The 23,088-nt window shown below is 41.7% G+C and overlaps 2 long non-coding RNA genes across 2 annotated transcripts in view; both read left to right on the plus strand.

Annotated features, from left to right (window-relative positions):
- The first annotated feature begins 323 nt into the window (after window positions 1–323).
- LOC121394186 lies at window positions 324–10,986 on the plus strand. Its single transcript, XR_005961540.1, has 5 exons — window positions 324–491; window positions 8,000–8,070; window positions 9,152–9,224; window positions 9,328–9,381; window positions 10,581–10,986. It is a non-coding gene; the product is annotated as an uncharacterized LOC121394186 (long non-coding RNA).
- A 152-nt stretch (window positions 10,987–11,138) lies between these two features.
- The window catches only part of LOC121394187, a 47,183-nt gene continuing 35,233 nt past the window's right edge, over window positions 11,139–23,088 (plus strand). The window contains exons 1-4 of the long non-coding RNA XR_005961541.1: window positions 11,139–11,417; window positions 13,087–13,233; window positions 16,646–16,709; window positions 17,305–17,428. This is a non-coding gene — a long non-coding RNA (uncharacterized LOC121394187). The remainder of the gene's footprint in view (window positions 11,418–13,086; window positions 13,234–16,645; window positions 16,710–17,304; window positions 17,429–23,088) is intronic.

Raw genomic sequence — 23,088 nt, forward strand, 5'->3', positions numbered from 1 at the left:
TCAGGTATTAATTTTGTCTACGGAGTGCACCATTCCTTTGGTTATATATATATATATATATATATCTGGAATAACAGAACTGATCTTACTTAATAGGTAGGTGCTTTTTTTTTAATTCTTGGGTTGAGTTCTCCTTTAAAGGAGAACCAAAGCCTTTTTATTAAAATCCCCCACTCCCTACCCTACATAGACCTTCCTCCCTGCCCCCCCCCAGTCTAGGTGTTACCCTGGGTAAAGGCCCTAACTCTTTACTTACTCGTTGCAGATAAAGGGCATCAGAGTTCATGGGTGCCATCTTCTTCTCTTTGGTTATCTTCAGGTCTTCTTCCGGCACTTCAGCAATTTCCATGGCTTTCGGCGCATGCACAGTTGTCCGGGACCGGCAGATTGCGCTAACTACGCATGCGCCAACACACCTCTCTCTTCCTGAAGATTGCCGAAGATAAGGAGATGCGCTCGTGAACTCCGATGCCCTGAATCTGCACCGAGGGGTAAGTAAAGAGTTAGGGGCATTTACCCAGGGTAACTCCTAGGCTGGGGGGAGCAGGGAGGGGGTCTATGTAGGGGAAGGTGGTAGGGGTTTTTAATAAAAAAGGGTTTGGTTCTGCTTTAAGTACCAGTTAAGCAGTGTATTTATCCTTCCATGAGCACTGGGGCTATTGAGTATGAGATGGGCAGCGTATTTATTTTGCCATGTCCCCTAAGGGCATTCAGTATGAGTTGGGCAGTCTATTTATCACACCAAGTACACTGGGGGTTTTAGGTATGAGTCAGGCAGTGGGTTTTTTTTCGCACAATGTTCCCTTGGATTATTTTGTATGAGTGAGAAGTACAGTATATCTAGCTGGTTTCTATGGTCCAATTTGTGAATGAATGAGTGGAAAATGAATAGGAGTTTAGGTAGTGTGAATGTTATAACAGAGAGTTGTCAGCAGATGGGTGAGCTGGGGCTCTCCTCATTTTTTGCATGCCTTGGGTCCTGACATGGCCATCCGCGTCGGAAGTTCCCTCCTGGTGTGGGTGGCATAGTATTTTCTGGTTTGAATCGTATGCGTGGAGGTGCGAGTCAATACAGGTCAGAGTGGGGTCTGCATTAACTCCTACCTCTGGTGGGGGAAACAATTTTACTTTGAAAGGTGCTCTTTGTGCAGAAACTATTGTTTTATCCTGATAGAGCTGGTATGTGAAGCGTGCAGGTGTTGGTCTTTAAGTATGGGACCTGTTATCCAGAATGCTCGGGACCTGTGGTTATCTGGATAAGGGATCTTTCCATAATTTGAATCTTCATACCTTCAAGTCTACTAGAAAATCATGTATACATTAAATAAACCCAATAGGCTGGTTTTGCCTCCAATAAGAATTAATCATATCTTAGATTGGATCAAGTACTAGCTACTTAATTATTACAGAGAAAAAGAATAATCATTTTAAAAATCTGGATTATTTGGATAAAAGGAGTCTAGGGAGACGGTTTTTCTGTAATTCGCAGCTAATTTTAATTTTGAATGTATACCAAAAAGAGGTACGGGTTCTATTATGGGGAAACCCATTATCTAGAAAGCCTCGAATTGTGTGTAGGACAGATTTAAGCCAATCATTCTAATACACAGTAACTTGTTGATGGTATCTAATCAGCTTGAACCCAAATTTGTGGCAAAACAATCCTATTGGGTTCATTTAAAATTTAAATGTCTTTAGTAGACTTATATAGTATAGGGATCCAGATTATGGAAGGACCTTTTATTCAGAAAATCTTAGTTCCCAAGCTCTCCAGAGAATGGATCATGTACCTGATAAATTTAGGGAATGAAACACTATAGTTATAAACAGGGTATATTTTAATTATGTTCTATTATCCTCTAGTTGTATAGTGCCTCGAACAGAGAGTGTTTACCATAAAAATCAGTCCCTGTCCCAGTGGAGTTTGTAATGTAACTTCACATTCACACAACACAGGCACAATGTTATCGGGAGCTATAAAATCTCTATATTCATAGGCATCCAAAGGGGAAGATCATTTGCCCCCCTTGAGTTTTGCCCCTAAGCATGGCAAGAACAAGTGCTCAGATCCTGCCTTAATGGAGTTTAAGATCCCAGAATTCTGCGCCTCTCTCCTGATACCATTGCCCTGTTTCCATGGCAACTGCAGCCTCATACTTGCAACCTTGTTACATTTAATCCAGAGTCTGCGCCCCACACCCTGCTCACATGATGCTGTAACTGAGAAGAGTGAGAAAATGTCAGTTTGGACTAAATCTGTTTGTGTTTGTGTGTGTTTGTGTGTTTGTGTGTCATTATAGTGCAGTAAGTGGGGGTGCATGGCTACCTGTGACTGCTGCACCAATGAACCCACCAAATCCCATTCTGAACTTCTCTATATTTGTTCTGTTAGGAGAAGGTAGGTTTTATTCTTTTTATAAAGTCTATTCTGTTTTGGGTCTCCCTGCTGAATGGCAGCTCTGTCTGTTTGTCTATCCTACGTCTAACTATTCCTTCAGAATCCTTGAATTGACTCACTTGTGGGAGTTGTAGTTCAGCAAGAAAACCCTTTTGCATCTGTGACTTTTGCCGCTTCCGCAGAGGGTTAGGGAGTTGTACAACCCACTAGGCAACGAGCCAAGGGGGCTTTTAGGTCGGTCATGTGACTCGATCATCACAGGACCCGTCTTCTTACCGGACTACATGGAGGACTTTTGGACAGACAAGGAAGATCTGATTTTGCTTTTTTTCTTTTGCGGACTCCCATAAACATGCACACACATTTAAACACTTTTTAGAGCTGGGCACACATGCATACGCAAACATACACTTTTGGCACAGCGTGACTATTGGATCAAGTATTCTGACTACTAACCACTAGCCTAATTGTATGTACCTTAACCCACACAGGCAACCCGTCCACCCCTTTACCCACATAGGCAACCCGTCCGCCCGTTTACCCACACAGGCTACATTCCCGCCCCTTTACCCACACAGGCAGCCGCCCACCCCTTTACCCACACAGGCTACATGCCTGCCCCTTTACCCACACAGGCAACCCGCCCACCCCTTTACCCACACAGGCAACCCGCCCGTCCGCCCCTTTACCCACACAGGCAACCCGCCCGTCCGCCCCTTTATCCACACAGGCAACCCGCCTGTCCGCCCCTTTATCCACACAGGCAGCCCGCCTGCCCATCCCTTTACCCACACAGGCAACCCGCCCAACCCTTTACCCGCACATGCAACCCGCCCAACCCTTTACCCGCACATGCAACCCGCCCAACCCTTTACCCGCACATGCAACCCGCCCACCCCTTTACCCGCACATGCAACCCTCCCACCCCTTTACCCACACAGGCAACCTGCCTGCCTGCCCCTTTTACTCACATAGGCAACTCGTCCACCCTTTTACCCACACAGGCTACATGGCTGCCCCTTTACCCACACAGGCTACATGGCCGCACCTTTACACACACAGGCAACCCGGCTGCCCCTTTACCCACACAGGCAACCCACCCGCCCCTTTACCCATACAGGCAACACACAGGCAACCCGCCTGCCACTTTACCCACACAGGCAACCCGCCCGCCCCTTTACCCACACAGGCAACCCGCCCGCCACTTTACCCACACAGGCAACCGGCCCGCTGTCCCTTTACCCACACAGGCAACCTGACCCCCGCCCCTTTACCCACACAGGCAACTCCCCCCCCGCCCTTTTACCCATATGGGCAACCAGCCCGTCCACCCCTTTACCCACACAAGCAACCTGCCCACCCCTTTCCCACATAGGCAACCTGCCTGCCCAAGGTTGTTAAGGTGAAGTGTTCTAGAAATTAGACTTTACATTTCAATATTTGGAAAACGGTTACACATAGAAAATAGAAAGTAATTGGAAAAAGTCTTTATTTCTGGTGATCAATCTGAAACCAACTGAACTGAAAAAGTTTTGGGAGGTGAACAACCCCATTTAAATGGTTCCCTTTTTTTCCACCCATTTACACTTAGAGCAATGGCCACAGGGAAACATACAATTTACCTTAAGAGAGTGAGAACTAATACTCTTTTACTATTACTTGTGTTAATTGGCTGCAATGTGCAACAATGTATCAGATTATTGTAAGGGTGCTGCTATGAGACTTTGGGCCCAGGTTATACATGAGATACAGAAGCTCAGCGGCAAGTCCTATATGTGACTTCACTGCTGGTGTTTGTGTTTAACTGCCAGTTAGGCAGGTTATATATAACCTCAAGCAAAGCTTGAAAGCTCTTTATTCTGCTCCTGTATAAAGCATGGTGCCACAGGGGTTCTGCCTGCTCCTTGCTATTGCTGTTCCTTATCTGCCAATATTCTGTGTACACAGCAGAAATGGCTGCATAGCTTTAGCATTTGTACACACACGCATCTTCTCATGTGCCCAATGAATATTGTGTTGTGCATTGTAACCTTCATTGATTTGAGCTCCGGACTGGAGAGTGAGGGAAGGAGAGTATCACTTTGCTATGCATTATATTTCCTATGGGGAGTCCCCTGATAAGCCAGACCATGAAAGGGAAAATGGGATCCATTCCTCATACAATATGAAATACAGTAAAAAAATGTCTCTTCTCACACACTCTCTGTTACCCCTGTCAAATGAGACCAGTATCCAGAATAAAGACACACACACACAGCAACTTGATGGTAAATCTGTGCAAGACACAGTTTTATTATTGATAAATCAAATAAACTGCGCTTTTTGATCCAGAGGAAGGCAAAAAACCTCTTGTGAAGCTTTGGGCAATCTGTTTCACTAGAGGGAAAAATTCCTTCCTGACCCCTTAACGGCGATCGGATTTGCTCCCATGATCAATGCACCAAATGAAATCAAGGGAAGCAGGGTGAGGGAAACAGAATGGAATATGGCAACATACACACAAGCACCTTTAAGCCACAAGGTGAATGCTGCATTCCTCTCCATTCCATTGGATTCTAGTCAACCTGCAGGCCCGGCCTCTGCAATCTGAGGGATGGAGTGAAAAGGAATGCAGGATCCACAATGCGGTTTAAGGTGCACCATTGTATAAAACCATACTTTCGGAGAAAGAGAAGACACTACTGGGGGAAATACAGTAAAAAAAATTGAAATGGAAAGCAATATGGAAGCATACTCAGGAGTGCCTTAAGCTGCTATGTGAATACTGCATTCCGCTTTAATCCATTTAACCTTAGGCAGTCTACAGACCCGGCTTCTGCAGTCTGAGGGATGGAGTGAAAAGGAATGCAGGATCCATAATGCGGCTTGAAGGTGCACCATTGTATAAAACCATACTTTGGGAGAAAGAGAAGCCACTACTGGGGGGAAAACAGTAAAAAAAAAAAAAAAAGGAAATGGAAAGCAATATGGAAGCATACTCAGGAGTGCCTTAAGCTGCTATGTGAATACTGCATTCCGCTTCATTCCATTGGACCTTAGGCAGTCTACAGACCCGGCTTCTGCAGTCTGAGGGATGGAGTGAAAAGGAATGCAGGATCCACAATGCGGCTTGAAGGTGCACCATTGTATAAAACCATACTTTGGGAGAAAGAGAAGGCACTACTGGGGGCAATACAGTAAAAAAAAAAAAGGAAATGGAAAGCAATATGGAAGCATACTCAGGAGTGCCTTAAGCTGCTATGTGAATACTGCATTCCGCTTCATTCCATTGGACCTTAGGCAGTCTACAGACCCGGCTTCTGCAGTCTGAGGGATGGAGTGAAAAGGAATGCAGGATCTACCGAGTGGTTTAAGGGTTTTCCTGGTTATGATGCCATATTTTGGCAGAAAGCGAAGGTACCTTTGGTGGAACTGCAGTTAGTATAAGGGGGCACTGCTGATAATTTTGCATTGTTAGGGAAAAGCTGGTTAGGGAAACAGGATATGGTGGCATATACATAAGCACCATGAGACTGCTTGGTAATAGCTGCATTCCATTCCACTCCATTAGATCCGATCTGCTTACAGATCCCGGCTTCTGCAGGCCGATGGATGGGATGAAAAGGAATGCAGTGTCTACCAAGTGGTTTAAGGGTGCTTCTGTTCATGATGCCATATTTTTGTTGATGGAGGAAGTATCACAGGTGGCTCTGCGGTGGCAGGGGAAGCATTACTTGGTGGAACTGTGGTGGGTGGCAGAAGACAACTGCTGGTCTTATTGCAGTGTAATAAGAGTAGGACCTGCTGGTAAATTTGTAGTAGAAGGAAGGGCATAAATTGCTGGTATAATTGAGTTGAGGCACCACTGGTATAATTATGGTGGATAGAAGGAGATGCATTGTTGCTAAAACTGCAGTAGCATAAACGGAAGGCAATATCGGTGGAATTATAAGGGATAGAGGAGAAGGTACTGGCGTAATTGGAGTATTCTTACTTGAAAACACAATTGATGGTGCTGTCGGTTGGTGCCTTTTCTGAACGCAGCCTGTAAAAGCAAAATAAAATAACTTCAAACTCACATTTTTTCATCTTAACTAGTGATATTACTGTGGTAACCCTATAAACACTTATTGGCAAATTAATCACAATTCTAGCACTGTTCTGCTCAGTGCCCCTGCACCCATACCACAAGGAATCCTGATACAGAATTACAGTCATCTCAGGGATCAATATTCCCATAGAATCCACTTCTCCCTGCATGTACCCAGTGTACCCTCTTCTCATAACCAGCTCTGCTATGATCAGTACCCATACAACCATAACGCAAGGAATCCTAATACTAGACATATCTTCTACTGATTTGTGCTACTTGTCTTTATACTGTATAGACTGTAGACGTTTTCTTACCCATCATCCCATAAGGACTTAAAACGCTGAATAGTCAAAGTCCTGAAAGGCTTCCTCGATCTCGCTCGCCATTTCAGCAGGGGGTCCTTTGGGCTTCGTCAGATTCGCTGACAGGTCGGTATACTCCTTATCAAAATATTTTACATCCTCCGGTCCATCCAGGCTGGGAATAAATGGAGCCATTACCTTCCTCTTGATTATGTCGTTCCAGTCAATGTCCTGCAAATAGTCACCATAACAAATGCTCATTATCAGAGGTTTTCTTCAGAAAATGGGGCTTTACGGCCATCATTAGAAGCTGACGATAATACCCAAAGGGATAGCCCAGCAGATCCTAGAATTATTTGGACAATAGAGACGGGACTTACATGGAAGAAAGGATGTTGTGCTACATCTGCAGCATCTCCCGGGGTAGAACCCAATCTCTCCTCGGCATTCTTCTTCAACAGCTACAAGAACAGAAAATAGCAGTTACATGTAGTGAAGTTTTGGGGAAACTCAAGGGAATTAGAAAGCGGTCACTGTAATAAACTCAAAGTGGAACACTGCTTACCTCTGATATAAAGCTTAATGCTCCAGAGTCCATGGATGCGGGGTAGTGTGGTTCATCCTCCACGATGGAATCATAGGTGAATTCTGTGTCATATCCACTGAAGGGTCTCTGAAATGGTTTAAGGGAATTTATTAGGATGCCAGGTTTTTTATACCGAGTGTTTGTTTTATGAGGTTAGATAAATTACAGTAAATATATTTCTTTTTGTGTTACTTCCATCATAAGTTGCCATTGGTGCTTTTTACTTACCATCCCGAGGAGCATTTCGTATACAATGACTCCAAGAGACCACCAGTCGATGTCTCTTGTATACTCCTCCACCATCACTACTTCCGGCGCCATATAATCTGGACCCCCGACCATGGTGTTGGTGCGGTCTCCGTATCCAATGCCTTGATCAAAAAGACAAATTGTAAGTTGTTTTTATGAAGGTATTTAGGCCAGAGTATGCCATAAATGAATCCCCTTTGCTCAGGGTAAATATATAAGGCCCACCTTACCGGTTTTGCCCAGTCCAAAATCCGCAATTTTTATATATCCGTCTTCATCCATTAAGAGATTTTCCGGTTTTAAATCTCTGTTTTGAAACAAAAGGGAGATATTATAATGACACATTAAACTGCTGTGATAAGCCAAACACAACAATTTTTTTCTTCCCTCAGCCGTCCAAGTAGTGACTTCCAACCTGTAGCTGTCCTGCAACAACAACCCCATGTTGTACTCACTACTAAAGGTAACTACCCCTTTGTTAACTCTTACCTGTGTATAACATCCTTGGCGTGTATGGCTTGAAGACCGAGTGTTATACATGCAGCATAGAACCTGCAAAGATAAGGAAAATACATTTGGTCATTGTATGCTGCATTCATATAGGAATCTTAAAATTTAGTGTAGCATTACACTCTCTCAGTTCCATCATCACCCTTAGTCATCTGTAGCTCTGGGATGTTATGTATAATAGTAATTTATTCATACTTAGTTGTTGCTAGGTCGAAGTGGCCACTCTTCAGCAGGTGACTTCTTAGGCTGCCTCCTGGCACAAACTCCATGACCAAGAACAGCAGGTATTTGGAGTTGAATGCTGCATATAAATCCACTATAAAGTTGTTTGGATTGACTAATTGGCCGATTTTCTTCTCTACTAAAATGCTGAAAGATAAAAGAGAAAATGAGTTCAGCATAGTGTAAAATGCAATGGTAACAATGGTGAAAAGAAGTGAAGTGAAAAAGAAAAGTATATTAAATAGAAAAGATTGTGAGACCCAAAGTGCTTAATAAAAGGACTTTTTTTGGAATCATCCCCCATGAGCTCACTTTTCTATTTCTTCGGTGGATTCTATGTTCTCCTTCTTCAGCACTTTCAGGGCACAGTACATTTTTGCCGGTAGATACTCCACAAAAAGAACCTGAAATAAGAGAATGGGTTTAGTGTCATTGTTACCCTGTATGTGCAGCTCAAAATCCAAGTCCTAATTAGAAACTGAATCAATTACCTTTCCAAAACTTCCCCTGCCTAAAACATTAATCCGCCGAAAGTCTCTTGCTGCAAAACTGCTGAAATGTAGCTCTCTGAAAGGAAATAAACAGGAATTGTGTTTTCTGCAACTTAAATAAGTTTACATAAATATATAAATGTTTGTGTGTGTATATATATATATATATATATATATATATATATATATATATATATATATATATATATATATATATATATATATATATATATATATATATATATATATATTGATTATTCATTTCTACTGTCTTACTGTGTACTTTCAGCCTCCTCTAATGGTGTCTCTTCTTCCTTGCAGCACTCTGGTTTAGGAATATCGGATGTTTCCTCCTCATTCACTGGAACATCGCTATTGGGATTAGTTAATTGAGGTAAAAGATCATTATAATACAATTGAACAGTTAATAGTAGAAAGCAGGCTAAACTGCGGCTTCACATATTAAATGCTATCTTACGTTTCCTCCTCTCTCTCAGGCTGTTGTAGCTCCACGTTGACTGATTCCGCCTCCTCGGCTTCTTCAGCTTCAGGTAAGTCACTATAAGTATAATACCGGGTTAATATTCATTCTAATGCATTCTTTCTCTTAGTGATTGATAAGCTATGAGCTACCCTATAGCTTCCCTTAGCTGATTCATTCTCCATAGTCCACAATACTGCAGCCTCCTTAGCCATACTTCATAGATGGCTATCTGCTACTAAATTATTGGATATATTGTGAAATCTCCTGGTCAAATGCAGGTGCATCTTACCATCTGATTTGTTTCCCTCCAACAATTTCATCTGCTGCTATTTCACTTGTATTATAAGAATAATATCGTTATTAAAATGTTATTGAAAGTATGGGGCAGGGATTTAATCTGGCCTCTATGAAACTCCATAAAAATCCTTACCTTTCTGATGGCACCTGTGGCTGTTCTTCCTCTGGCACAGGTTCTTCAGCAGAATCATCCTGTTGATGCTGCAGCAAATAAGGAATGTGTGCAATTAATGAATATGGCAATGAAAAGGGCAATGCTTGTGTTCAGCCCAAGAAATGAATGGCATCGGTGTAATGTACTCACTTGTGAGGAATCACTGGCGGGTTCTGAAATAACCTCAGGCTCAGGCTCAGTGTCCTCTTTTGGGAATGCTACACAGATGTCTCCAGCATTCTCAGTTGTCTCCTGTACTGCTTCTGAAAATATAGCAAATTTGAGAAATATAAGGATGTGATGTTCTGATGACACACAGGTTCCCCACATAATGGCTATAGGAAAGAGGTCAGAGACTGTTATATCTCACCTGGAGCATTCTCTTCTTCCCTCCACTGTGCTATCTGCTTATTCAGCTTGTGGAGAGAGGTGTAAAGGTCTTTCACCTTTTTCTCGCAGCTGTTCCTCAGCTCCTTCACCCGGGCTCTAGTCTTCCTGTCCTTGGTGACACTGAACAGCTTTTCCGCCCCTGCTGCTATCCGCATTTCTTTTTGGATGTTAATTAGCAGCTCCTGCTTCATACCTAAAAGATACTTAGGCATACTTACCGTGGGCCCCAAAAATTCAAAAGACTGAATGATGTCAACAGTCTATAGAGAATGGAAAAAAATTTAGAAAAAATTATTAAGCGCTTGAAATTCTCCCAAACTATAATGAATATTGTAAAATAAAACATGATATTTGTGAAGATGTAGAAAAAAATGTATTGTAAGCTGAGTCAATTGTCTTTGCATTGACTTTTCCCCTTTATTTAGTCAGGTATGAAAGAACAGCTTTATATTTTCATCTGCCTTACCTCAGTATGCCGGTGCCGACATGAGATGCCGCACACTTTGGCGCCCATCTTGAAACTCCTGTACAAGAAAAGAAAGTTTGGTATAAGTCACTGCTTTAGTGGTGATAAAGAATACAAGTGTTTGTAGCTGCTGGTAAATGAAAAGCTGAAGACAAGCACCTCTCTGTAACCTCACAGCTACACACCTGAGCAGTTAGGGAAAGGGAAGCTGATATGGGCAAAGTGCTAATATTATGATCATATCACACTTCCCATTGGTTTAAACCAGACTAGTCAAAGCAGCCAATCATTTTACAGCTGCCATTGTTAATGTCAGAAATGTATGTTTAAATGTTATACATTACTGAAGGGGTGTCCAAAAGGTAGATCGGGATCTACCAGTAGACCTTTAGCTGGTGATCAGTAGATCTCAAGACACTGTCAACAAACAGCTTGTCTAAATCACCCTCCTATTTCATGCTTTTCATTCAGATATTTATTATGTTAAGGTTACATAAGAAATAGTTGTTTGTTAAATATAGCAATATAAATGTTCTCATAAATCTTTATTTAAGTAATATTTTCCGTGAAACAGAATGCTAACAATAGTTTATGGATTAGCCTTTGAGGAAGTCCAGAGTGACAAAACGCATCAGGCGGGGCCTAGTGACGTCAGCCAAGGTGCGCCCGAGAAGGAATACGATGTGAGGAGGGGAATATGCCGGCTTGAACAAACTCAGCCCCCAACACAACGGATCGGGTAGAGACGCTTGGAAACTGGAAACAACTGCTAAGTGCCCATTTTGCATGTTTTTATGTGAGTATATTTTTTAACCTACGATTATTTATTAAAAACTTTTTTACACTATATGAAGCACATCTCTCATAGCATATCCGGACTGAACTCCACATAACAAGGATAACAGAATCCCTAGATACGCGCAAAATAATCTTAAACGTTTGTGAGTACCCTCCCTGCCCTGATGGTGACCCCCTAGAAACTATGGTGAATGTTGGAGTGGGTTTCACAAATAAATGACTACTTACACAAAGAGGCGGCCGAATTTGATATAACCTAATACATTATATTCCTAATCATTTTTTCTTTTTGTTTTCTTTCCCTGGGCTACCTTGCGAAGCGCTGTTTCACAGATTATTAAAGCATTAGAATAGTTTATGGATGTGAATCATAATGGGACAACATCACTAAAAGTAGACCTCACATTAGTAAAGTAATGACACTCCTGCATTACTGCAATTAGCAATGTATGCCAGTGTATGAGCCCCTCGTTGAATTGCTTCGGGGTTGGAATGATTAGCATTGATATTTTGACGGTGCTTTTGTGTACGGGATATACACAAAATAAAAATGCTAATTATTCAAATACCAAAATGTAAGAGTTTATTATTACTGGTGTTATTCTTTCTTTTAGCCCATCTACATTTCATCTGTCCAATTTTATTTTGAAACTGCTGTAATTAAGCCCTATCATCCAGACTGCAATTGTAGGTCTGTGAATGAACAGACAAAATCATAAATACCCCTTGCATATCATTCCAGCAAGCCCCCTGCAGGTAAGTGCAAGTTAAAAACACTCTGGCACTTCACTCATAAGAACTTGTGCCAATTTCTCACAATATATGGGATTAAATATTTTGCTCACATAGTGTGAGTTGTGTCCCTTCCCATGGGATGCTGGGAATAGTCAATATGTAAGATGAGATGAGTCCATTTTAAACATTTTCTGATTCTCATTTACCTCTCCATATTGTAATTCTGCCACCTAAATAGCCATATAGTGTTACCCAGGGTAAGTGCTTATTTGCCCCTCTGTTTTACCCCTGGAACTATAGCAGCGTGACAGTTGCACTGTGGAAAGCAAGCCCAAATGTTGCTCTGGGGTTTCTAAGCACCTATATATATATATATATATATATATATATATATATATATATATATATATATATATATATATATATATACACAGTATATATATATATATATATATATATATATATGCATTTTGAAGCATAGCTGGAGCTAAAATTATAATAAGCAATATACCGCCAACAGTGATACTGTACACATGTTATAGAGGTAGTTACAATTGTATTGCTTATAATTTCATGATCAGGGCTGGCTTGTGACAAGACAACAGATACAATCATGCATCTCAGTCATATTAATGAAGGGGTAATTTCAATTTTCCCATAGAATCCTCTTCTCCCTGCATGTACCCAATGTGCCTGCTACCCATAACCAGCTCTGTTCTGATTAGTGCCCCTGCATTATAACATAAGACGTAGTAAATGGAGTTAATAAAACAGACAGAAAGTAGTTTTTCTACTTGCATAATATTGGATAAGTGGGTTTAATATTGGAAAAGTGGCTGTTACACCTGTTAAAGCTATGTTTACATATCAAGAAAGAATGGACGATAATTGGAATCCTCTAATTAAAAAACTATTGTTTTACATCACTTTAGGGCTGCGGAACTCGGGGGCAATTATCTCCTATCTAAACCGTGGATTTGTGGGCAATCCAGCCTAAACGCTAGAAGAACAGAAGCAGAAGGCAGTTTCCTTAGATAATGATGGATCCCCTCATGTGTTTTGCATGCAGAATTCTACAGGTTAGTAAAGGAAAAGACAATTTTGGGAAATATTAGAAAATATTAGAATCAGTTATTGCGAGTGGCGGAGAGTCAAATGCAGAGACATAAAATGTCTAATAATAAAGGTTGTCTTAAGGACCAAGGATTATGTTAAATAATGTGCATCAAGTACAATGAGATAAAATGCTTCTGTGCAATAGATATTTCAGAAACTTTACCATAATAAATAAGTAAAACGACTCCATGAAACAATGACAGATTTCAGTAAGTAAAAAAAGAACCGTTTTTAAATATTCTCTTTTTAATAGAGCCATACAACCCAAAAAATTGGGGATTAAGGCACTAGTTTGTTTCTAATAATAGTATTTGTCCCCCTAAATGGACACTTGCTTAAGGCAAAATTTCAGTAAAAAGCTGTGCTATCATTTTTATGTTGCATTCTTGTTACTGGTGTCATTATTTCTTTTCAGCCCATCTACTATTCATCTCCCAAAGTTATTTCCAAACTGCTGTGTGGTTGTTGGGGTAATTAAGCCCTAACAACCAAACAACAGCTGTCACTCCAAGTCTGGGAGTGACCATACAAAATATCAAGAAATGCGTACATTTTTAAACTTTTTTGAATTCCCACGTCCCTTTCTGTATTCATTCTGCCCCCTAGATGGCCAGTCTGACCTGCAGAAAGCTAACCTGGGTAGGTGCACTTTACTTTTTGAAGAAGACGAACATAGGCCTGGGAAAAGGACATAGCAAATTGCCCCCCCTTAATTTAGATTAAGTTTGCAGTAAAATAAATCATAAACGTTATCAATTGAATTTGCAAGAATACCTCTTCAAAGAAGCTCTTCAGATGTCAGATGATGTTTAAAAAAAAAAAAAAAGGCAAAAAAAAAAAACCCAAACGCCTGAGGTGTTCTTGGCGTTTGGCTAAAATAGAGGGGCCGGCATAAGGCCGGGGTACCCCAGAGGGTCACCCTCTTAAAATACTGGCTCTCCTTCTATATGTTCAGAAAAGAATGTTAAAATCTGAACTAAGGAGATGCCAGGAAAAAAACTGCAATATTGCTGGTTATTCACTAAAAAAATAGCAATCCGTCCACTGTAGCAATCTGTAAAGGGAAGAGAATAAATTGACAAATTAGCTTCAAGGATGATGCATTTAACCCTTAATATTTCCTATAAAATACAGAGGAAAGCAGAGATCTAAATGTGAGCTTTGTGTAACTCCCCAGCACTTATACTTCATACAATAGAGTACCTCACAGCAGCCAATCAGAAATGAGCATTGATATAGTGAGAATGAATACATAGTACATAAGATCACTGGCCAGGTGCAGATTTCCCAGTGTTCATCTTTGCCAACCCCCCTGCTATAGGAAACGTTTAAGTAATCGCAATTTAAATATTATCGTAATCAATTGTGCCCCCTACCATGTTCCCTGTTGCCCCCCACAGCTGGGACATTGGAGGGAACAGACATGAGACATGAAAGGATAAAACATTGCTATACATTCCATTAAATTAATGTTAAGGTTGGTACATCAGAACAGGTTAGAAGTAGCCTGTTAATAAAGGGCATACAAATACATTATTTATAGTGAGGCACAGGGGTCCCCATATGTTATCTGGGCTCCAAGTGGGAAAAAGTTTATATTTCCTGTCAGCCCTGCATAACTAATCCTGGGTCTGTGTCTCCCAATCAGCACTAAGATTAAAGGCATCTCCAAAGCCTATTTTATGGGAACAATCTCTAAATTCAGTAAGAGGAACAACATCCGCTAGTCTGGGCATCACCCAACTATCCCCCCCCCCCCTTATTTTATTTTATAAGGGTTATTTTCAAAAAATCTCTCACATTCATCACAAATAAATACATGTTATTGTGTAAAAGGAAGAAGCATTGCTATTTATTCCATTACATTTAGTTACATGTTAAGGCTGGTTCATAAGAACAGGGCAGATACCCAAGGGGCTGAGGGGCAGAACTCTAAGGAGCTTGTCAATATCACTCATCACTGCAACCAACCAACGGACCAAACCAACTGTCAAATCCCCAGGGATAAAGTCTCCTCTAATCTCTGCTCTTAAACCATGAAACTTATAAATACATGTTATTGTGTAAAAGGAAGAAGCATTGCTATTTATTCCATTACATTTAGTTACATGTTAAGGCTGGTTCATAAGAACAGGGCAGATACCCAAGGGGCTGAGGGGCAGAACTCTAAGGAGCTTGTCAATATCACTCATCACTGCAACCAACCAACGGACCAAACCAACTGTCAAATCCCCATGGATAAATTCTCCTCTAATCTCTGCTCTTAAACCACGAAACTTATAAATACATGTTATTGTGTAAAAGGAAGAAGCATTGCTATTTATTCCATTACATTTGGTTACATGTTAAGGCTGGTTCATAAGAGCAAGGCAGATACCCAAGGGGGCAGAACTCAAAGGAGCTTGTCAATACTGGGCATAAAAATAAATATTTTATCAAGAGGCACAGGGGTCCCCAATTGCTACCTTCGTATGCAGTTAGTGTAGAAAATGTGTACATTTGCTGTCAGCCCTGTATAACAGCCAAACCAAGTCTGTGGCTGGTTGGGAGTCTGTGTCTCCCAACCAGCACAAAGATTAAAGGCATCTTTAAAGCCCATTTTAGGGGAAAATTCTCTACATTTTCACTAAAATCAGTAAGAGGATCAATATCTCTTAGTCTGGGGTGTCACCCAACTATTCCCCCTCTATTTTCATTAAAATGAGCATTATTTGACAAAGAATATCTCCCAGAAGGAATATACACTTACCACTCACCACACTGGCAACCAACGGACTGATCCAACTGTCACAGCCCTAGGGTGAAGTCACCTCTGTTCCCTGCTCTTAAAGGGGAAGTGTACCCTGTAAGTAAGGGTTAAAAGAGTAAGGTTTATATGGCATTTATTTCCACATAGATGTGCAATACATATATAGCTTATTACTTAAACAGAGCATTGCTTTGTATGTGTGGCCTATTGAGTCAGTGCAGTTTCTGTGCTGCCATATCTTTTTGATCCATGAATTCTTCTGCCATGGTTTCAATCACTGCTGCTGCTCCAGTTGTTTTTGATTTATAAAATATATCCGTTTATTTATAAAATATCAACGTAATTTCAAAGAATTTAAGGACGGTTCACAGAATGGTAGTAAAGATGATTTGGGAAGGGATGATGTCTAAGGCAGACTTTGTGGAGGAGGCCAAGATGCTAATATAAGTAGGACCGATTGTTTATTAAATCTGATCATTTGCCCAAGCCCTGTAACCCATAGCAACTAGTGATGTATTTGTGACCATCACCTTTCCATATCCTGCCTTTTTAATGCCTTCAGAACCTATAAAACTGTTTTTTTTTCTCCTGTAACCCAAAAATAGTTTTCTCCATTTCTCTAATAGGCTGCTTGCAACTACCTGGTGGGGAATCATTGGTCATCATGGTTTTAAATTTTGGCGTGGTCAGGTAAGTGCAACTAATTTCAGGTTTCAGAAACCACCATAAAGAGTCAATTTCAAATTCCACCATAAATGACTGTATAAAGCAGCGGATGTCATACTTTATTAATGCAAGCCTCACTTGAAGTAAGCCAGGGACCCCTTTAGCTCATGAAATGGGTACAGGAATAGTAAAATATTGGTGTATCATGCAGCGCCGATCCGCGCCTTTATGCCGCCTGAGGCGGCCTTCCGTTGCCGCCCCGACCCCTCCTCACGGCGCTCACATTTTCTGCGCAGGAGGGGGTCGGGGCGCTGCACGACGCTAGTGCAGAGAGCGCAATTGCGCTCTCTGCACTAGAAGAGCCGAATTTCCGGGTTGAAAACCGGAAATTCGGCTCTTAGTTACCAGGAGCGGCATTTTTGCCGCCCCTGGTAACCAGGGGGGCGCTGCCGCCTGAGGCGAGTGTCTCAACTCGCCTCATTGGTGGAGCGCCCCTGGTATCATGGTTTCATCATATCATGGTTTCAAGAATATGAAGTTAAGTGTGGGTCAGTGTTTAGCCCAGCTCTCTGGTGGATCAGTCTAATCATACTTTACCTTTCTTTTCTCTTTTCATTAGGAGTGTTCGTGTGGGAGGTGTTCAGCAAGGGCAAGATACCATTTGAACATTTTTCAACTCCGTGGCTGTGGATAAAATCTCAGCTGGACTGAGGCTCTTCATACATGCTGATGAACAACTGCTGGTAAGAGCTAAGAGGGATTAGGTTATGTATATTCTGATCCAATACAGAAAACTACTGGCAGAATGATCATATCTATAGTTTAATATCTATGCAGCATCCTCTATGTCATTACAATCCACGGACAGGCTGTAGAAGCAGGTTCTGATATATTAGGGCATTTTAATGTTGTGTATAGTTGGTGTAGCCCTAGGCAACGAGTTGGGTGGTCAGAAAGGGGGGGACACGTGCATCTGCTGCTGCTCGCACTTCTGCCCCTCTCCCAACGACGACCCCCGACCTGGATCTTTGTGGGACAACTTCCTGCAGCATCTCCAGCCGGTCCAACGTCAATATTTATTTTGTTGCATCAATATTTAGGTTGTTTTCCAGTCGTATGTAAGAAATTGGATGAGATAAATGCGCAAATTGCAATTTTTTTAGGAAATTTACAGAAATGTCATAAAAACCTCCCATCCCCCCCATCCCTTGGTCTTATTAGTGTGTTACGGTGCAATCTTGCTCTTGAGGCTCCCCATATAAACTTGATAAGAAGTAGATTTATATAGGTAAATACTGCTTTTGGTATAGAGATTGGGGAATGACAAAGGGTGCAGCTTGGTTAATATAAACCTTTTAATCAGGTGAATTGTGCCTGCTGGGCCAATTGAGAGTATGCCCCAGGTTTTGCACTTGTACTGCACCCAGTGTATTAGATTATCTAGGTTGAGTGCTCTGAACTGCGAGATGGGGAGAGAGACTTGTATCCCCATGTATGTGAACTTATTGGTAACTTGAAAGGGACATGTTAGTAGGGACTTCCCCTGTTTTGGCTCATCTAGGAGGAAGATTGTAGACTTGGTTGTGCTCGTTTTGAGGCTCACGACTGAGCCAAAAATGTATGAGTTCCACCAGGGCTGCTATGGCTCTACTCCCTTTGTTCTCATGATGAGCTGGTATGTAAAAGTATAGACGCCTGGTAATCAAGGTTGGGTATTTGGCTGGTATTAACAGAACCGGGCCAAGTCAGCTGGGTGCACTCATCATGAGTCCTTCACAGGGATGGGGAGGGTGTTCCTTAGCCATATGGGCTAGCAGACGACCAGATTTAATTTTTTGCTTAAGGACTTCTAGTATGGGGTTGGTAGCTGCCTGTGTTTCTTGTGTTATTTGGTCCTCTAGTGCATTTTGTGATGACTGTTTCTTGTAAGCAGGTCCGGGCCGTTCCGTCCGTTACCAAGCCACCAGCGTGCACGCTCAGGACTGCGCACAATATGAGGACACGATGTAATAAGAAGACACCAGCAGAGTAATGAAGGGGTAGGGCAGGGGAGGGAGGGAGAGTGATGGAGGGAATGAAGAGTGCTAGGGGGTTAAAAAGGGAGGTGAGAGGAGGGGGAGAGAGCAGCAGAGGAGCGAGAAGCAAACTGGTCTAGGGGTAGGCAGAAAACTTTTGAAAAGGTACCTGTCCAGCGCCCCCACAGGTGCCTCTTCTGCCTATCCCTTGTTCCGGCCCTGCTTGTAAGCCGTTATTTCCACTGCGATTGAGTTGCGTAAATACGTTTTTAGAGAGTCCCAGAAGGGGAGAATACAGATAGTGCTTTGATTATGTGACATAAAATCCTTAATATTGTTTTCTACTGACTCTCTGTTGTCCAGTATATTCAGCCAGGTTGAGTTGATTGCGGGCCGGGAGAGCTCTACCTTGTATGGGAAACTCACTTTCAAACACAATGGGGCATGGCCTGATATTCCCCTAGGCAAGTAGGAGACTTTACCTGTATAGGGCACCATGGTAGCGTTGATGAATGCCAAATCTATCCTAGATAATGCAGAATGGGAAGTGATAAAACAGGAAAATTAGCCTGTATTCGGGTTGACTGTTGTCCACAAAACTGTGAGAGCTAATGATGACATTAGCCTGGCCAGCTGGGTGGTTTTTGGAGGGGGTTTAGTTGGGCACCTATGCAGACTGTCCATAGACCATATGAGAACCACGTTAAAGTCGCCTGTGATTATCACCATTGCATGTGGGAACAAGTACAACTGGTCAGATTGTATACCCAAAACCTCAGTGTCAAATGGTAGAGGGATATAAATGTTGGCAAGCAATACCTCACAGTCATAAAAATACAAGTTCAAAAACAGGTACCTCCCCTTACTGTCCAAATTAAGACTAGTCTAGTACCAATTTGCGTTTAATGGGGCAGTTAAGTCCCCTCACATTCCAACTTGTCTAACATTTCAGTGTTAGGCAGTCGTTGTTCTGTATACTTACACACATAACCCTTTCTGCGTTTTTGGTAACCCTTTGAGCTTGAACATGAAACTTAAACTCGAAACAACTTTTTAGCTATAAGATTCCCTATTTGTATATATTTTTAGGTCAATGTTCAGAGAGGAACTTGGCCTGGAGCTGCTGCAGTTGGTTGGGTCCTTCCCCTTTTTAGGCAAGATAGTGATATGGGCCAGTAAGAATTCTTTATTTAGTGGATGTGTGGGGGAGATATCAGTAAAATTGGAAGAGAGCTGTGTGTGAAATATGTAGTAGAATTTGGCTATGAAGCCATCTGGCCCTGGTGCCTATATTCAGTCTCAGTGATTTAATGGCTTCTGAGAGCTCTAGTCCCGTAACTGGGTTTTCCAATTCTTCTACTTTTGGAGAGGGCTTTGCTGTTTGATATCTAAAAGGTATTGTTTAATTTTGTTTCTAAGCTGTTGTGTAGTGGTGTCGTTTTGTTTAGGATCTATATTGTATAACTTTTTGTAGTACTTTACCTTGTGAGTCTTTGACCTTGTTGACATGTGTTTGGTTGCCTTTGGTTAATTGCTCTGACCAATGGTCTTCTTGCTGTGTTCATAAAGTCTTTTAAGGTTTCTTGGGATAGATTTGTTTTATGTGTTGTCTCTAAAATATGGATCTTCTCTAGAAGGGCATTTTTTTTGCTGCTTTCTTTCTTTAATCTTGATCCCTGCTTAATTAGTTATTCCTCTTGCAAGTAATTTTAGGGCATTTTTAGGGGTGTAGCTTGATCTTTCTACACCTCAGTTTTGTATGTGTTTAAGGAGGTCTAGAGGTCTTGTATACATTCCGGATCATCTAACGTATCGTTCAATTTCCACAGCCATGAAGGGCGTGGTTTATGTGGTCATTTGAGTTTCATTTGTATTATTGCATGGTCTGACTGTATTATATTGTGGATTTTAACCAGGGTCGTCCATCCTAAATGGTGTTGATATAAAAATAAATAGTCAAGGCTTGGGTATACCTGACTGGCATATGAGAAAAAGTTATCTTTTTCACTGCTGTGTGAGAAAGCCATGCATCAGTCAAGTGGCACCTTCATAAAGCTTTTTGTTCTATATTTAGTGCTGAGTGTGGAAGGCAGGATTTCCCTATAGATGTGTCTAAGCTAGGGTTAAATGCTATGTTAAGTCCCCCCCCCCTGAAGAATTGTTACAGCACATCTCTGCACCATTTTGTTTCCCTGTTGGGCGCTCAAGACAAAAAATGACTTCAATGACCGTTTGGAGTCTGGCTGTTTCAGTGTTTCAGTGTTTCTGTCCTCCCCTCCTGCATTTTTGGAGTGCTTTCCCATGTCTGTAGACTGATCACATCAGTAAGTAGCTAGAGAAGAAGCTGAGCTCTTTCAAAAGTGTCTCCATGCTCGGTAGCTCGGCTTTGGCTGGTTTGTGTCGTATTTTTCCATATAAAATATGATCACTGTTGAGTTCATATATTCTTGCCCACAATGGATTCTGGCCCACAACTCCCTCTTGGATTTGAATAAATACTCAAATTGAGCCTGGCCCTGAAGTTCCCCCTGGTCCTGATTTGAACCATTCGGATTCATTTGGGTTATTAAGCAGTTGGCTTTATTTAAGGTATACATTAATACAGAGTATTACAATATTGAGTAAATATACCTTGTACATTCCAAAAGCTCGTGAGGACGTGGAGGAACAATTTGCAACAGAGCGTGTTACAATGGCATGTTCCCGTGCATCCATCACCATGCTTGTTTTAGCATAAATGTGGCCCTCTGTCCATCTCAAGTAAAACTACTCCTAACATCAGCGCAATAGGCAAATAAGGTGCATCTGTGCCGTGGGGATGAGACTATATGTAATGGTCTTAGTCTTGCACTAGGATTCCTTGCGAGGTGAGACAACAGATGGATTCCTTGTTCTTTGTAAACATTCTACAACCCTAATAAACAGAATGGCCCTTGAGTTCTAAATCCCTTCTACAGCACAACAGTTCTATGCCAGTTTCCTGTTCTATCATCTTTGTGGCTTAAATATAAACTTGTGATATCTACAGTTTTCTCTTGCCCTAATGTGCAGAGCCTGCCTCTTCCAATGCATGCTGGGTAACGTAATTTTTGCTAGGTTTAATGTAAGACTACAATACTCAGCATGCCAAGGGACTGATTTGCATAGAAAGAAGCTCCCTTTTTTTACTCCTCTTTGCTGCAGTTTTAGCCTCTCCGTGCCAGTCTGTCTGCAATGCAACCTGCTTTCCTCTGTATCAGGTATGTGATTGTACTACTAGTTTGCAGTGTGATAAGGGTTTACACCTGGCCGGTATTTTACTGGCCTGGCTGGTAAAAATGGTGGTTGATCCCAATGTTATTAATAGGGAAAAAAGATAAATATATAGGAAGGCTGGTATTTTTTTTACAGAAAAGGTGGCAACCCTAAGTGTGATGTGGGGGCTGCCATTTGTTTCTGCAGTTGATGCATAAAGAGATACTGACACCTGAAATTAAACTTTTTTTTACATCTATTATTATATTGGCTTTGCAAGCTACTTCTAACTTTGCCATAAAGTATTTGCATGATGCTTTTACATTACCTGTCTGATGCCCCATGTTCCTGTATGAGGGGGCTGCCATATTTGTGCAGCAGGAGTCCATTAGCATTAGAAACTGTAACTAACAGGCTGAGGTGGGACAGTCAGGTTGGCAAAGTCAGAGTGTCAGAGAGTCAGGCTTAGGAACTTCAACTAACAATTATATACAAAAACAAATCTCTCAAGCAAAAAATGATCAACATGACCTATAGGTAACATTTAATGTACATTCATATACTTTAACTCTGAGGATATCTTGGAGCATCTGAGAGTTCTATTTCATTGCAGCCATATGTATATCATGTCTAGCGTTAAATAAACATTCATAATTAATTTCAGAGCTATCAACCACCCCTATTTTTTCAGGAGTTACCAGATTTTGAGCTCTGTCTTTCGTGAATCCTAAGCATTCTCCCAATTTCTGATGATATTCTGTGATTTCAGACTAGAGGTTGACCCTCATGGGGCCCTTAATTCTGGAATATTTAGTAACACATGTTTTCCTCTCCCAAGTATCTTGCACAAATCTTTCGCCTATGTGGACCCCCAAGCAGGCCCGGACTGGCAATCTGTGGGTTCTGGCAAATGCCAGAGGGGCTGCTGTATGGTTCCATAGAAAGTTACCATAGAGTGGGCTGGTTGGGGACTGTTTGGGCCTCTGCGTACTTGGAATGGCAGGGCCTATTTTGACTCCCAGTCCAGGCCTGCCCCCAAGCCACACTTGAAGCACCAGTGGTTAATATCACCCACTCTGGCAAAAAAAGCCTTTTGCCAGATTTTCATGAACGCGCCACCAGGTTAGACCAGGTTAGCCCCGTAGGCTGGCATC

Source organism: Xenopus laevis, chromosome 5S, assembly GCF_017654675.1.
Source record: "Xenopus laevis strain J_2021 chromosome 5S, Xenopus_laevis_v10.1, whole genome shotgun sequence".
Taxonomy (NCBI): Eukaryota; Metazoa; Chordata; class Amphibia; order Anura; family Pipidae; genus Xenopus; species Xenopus laevis.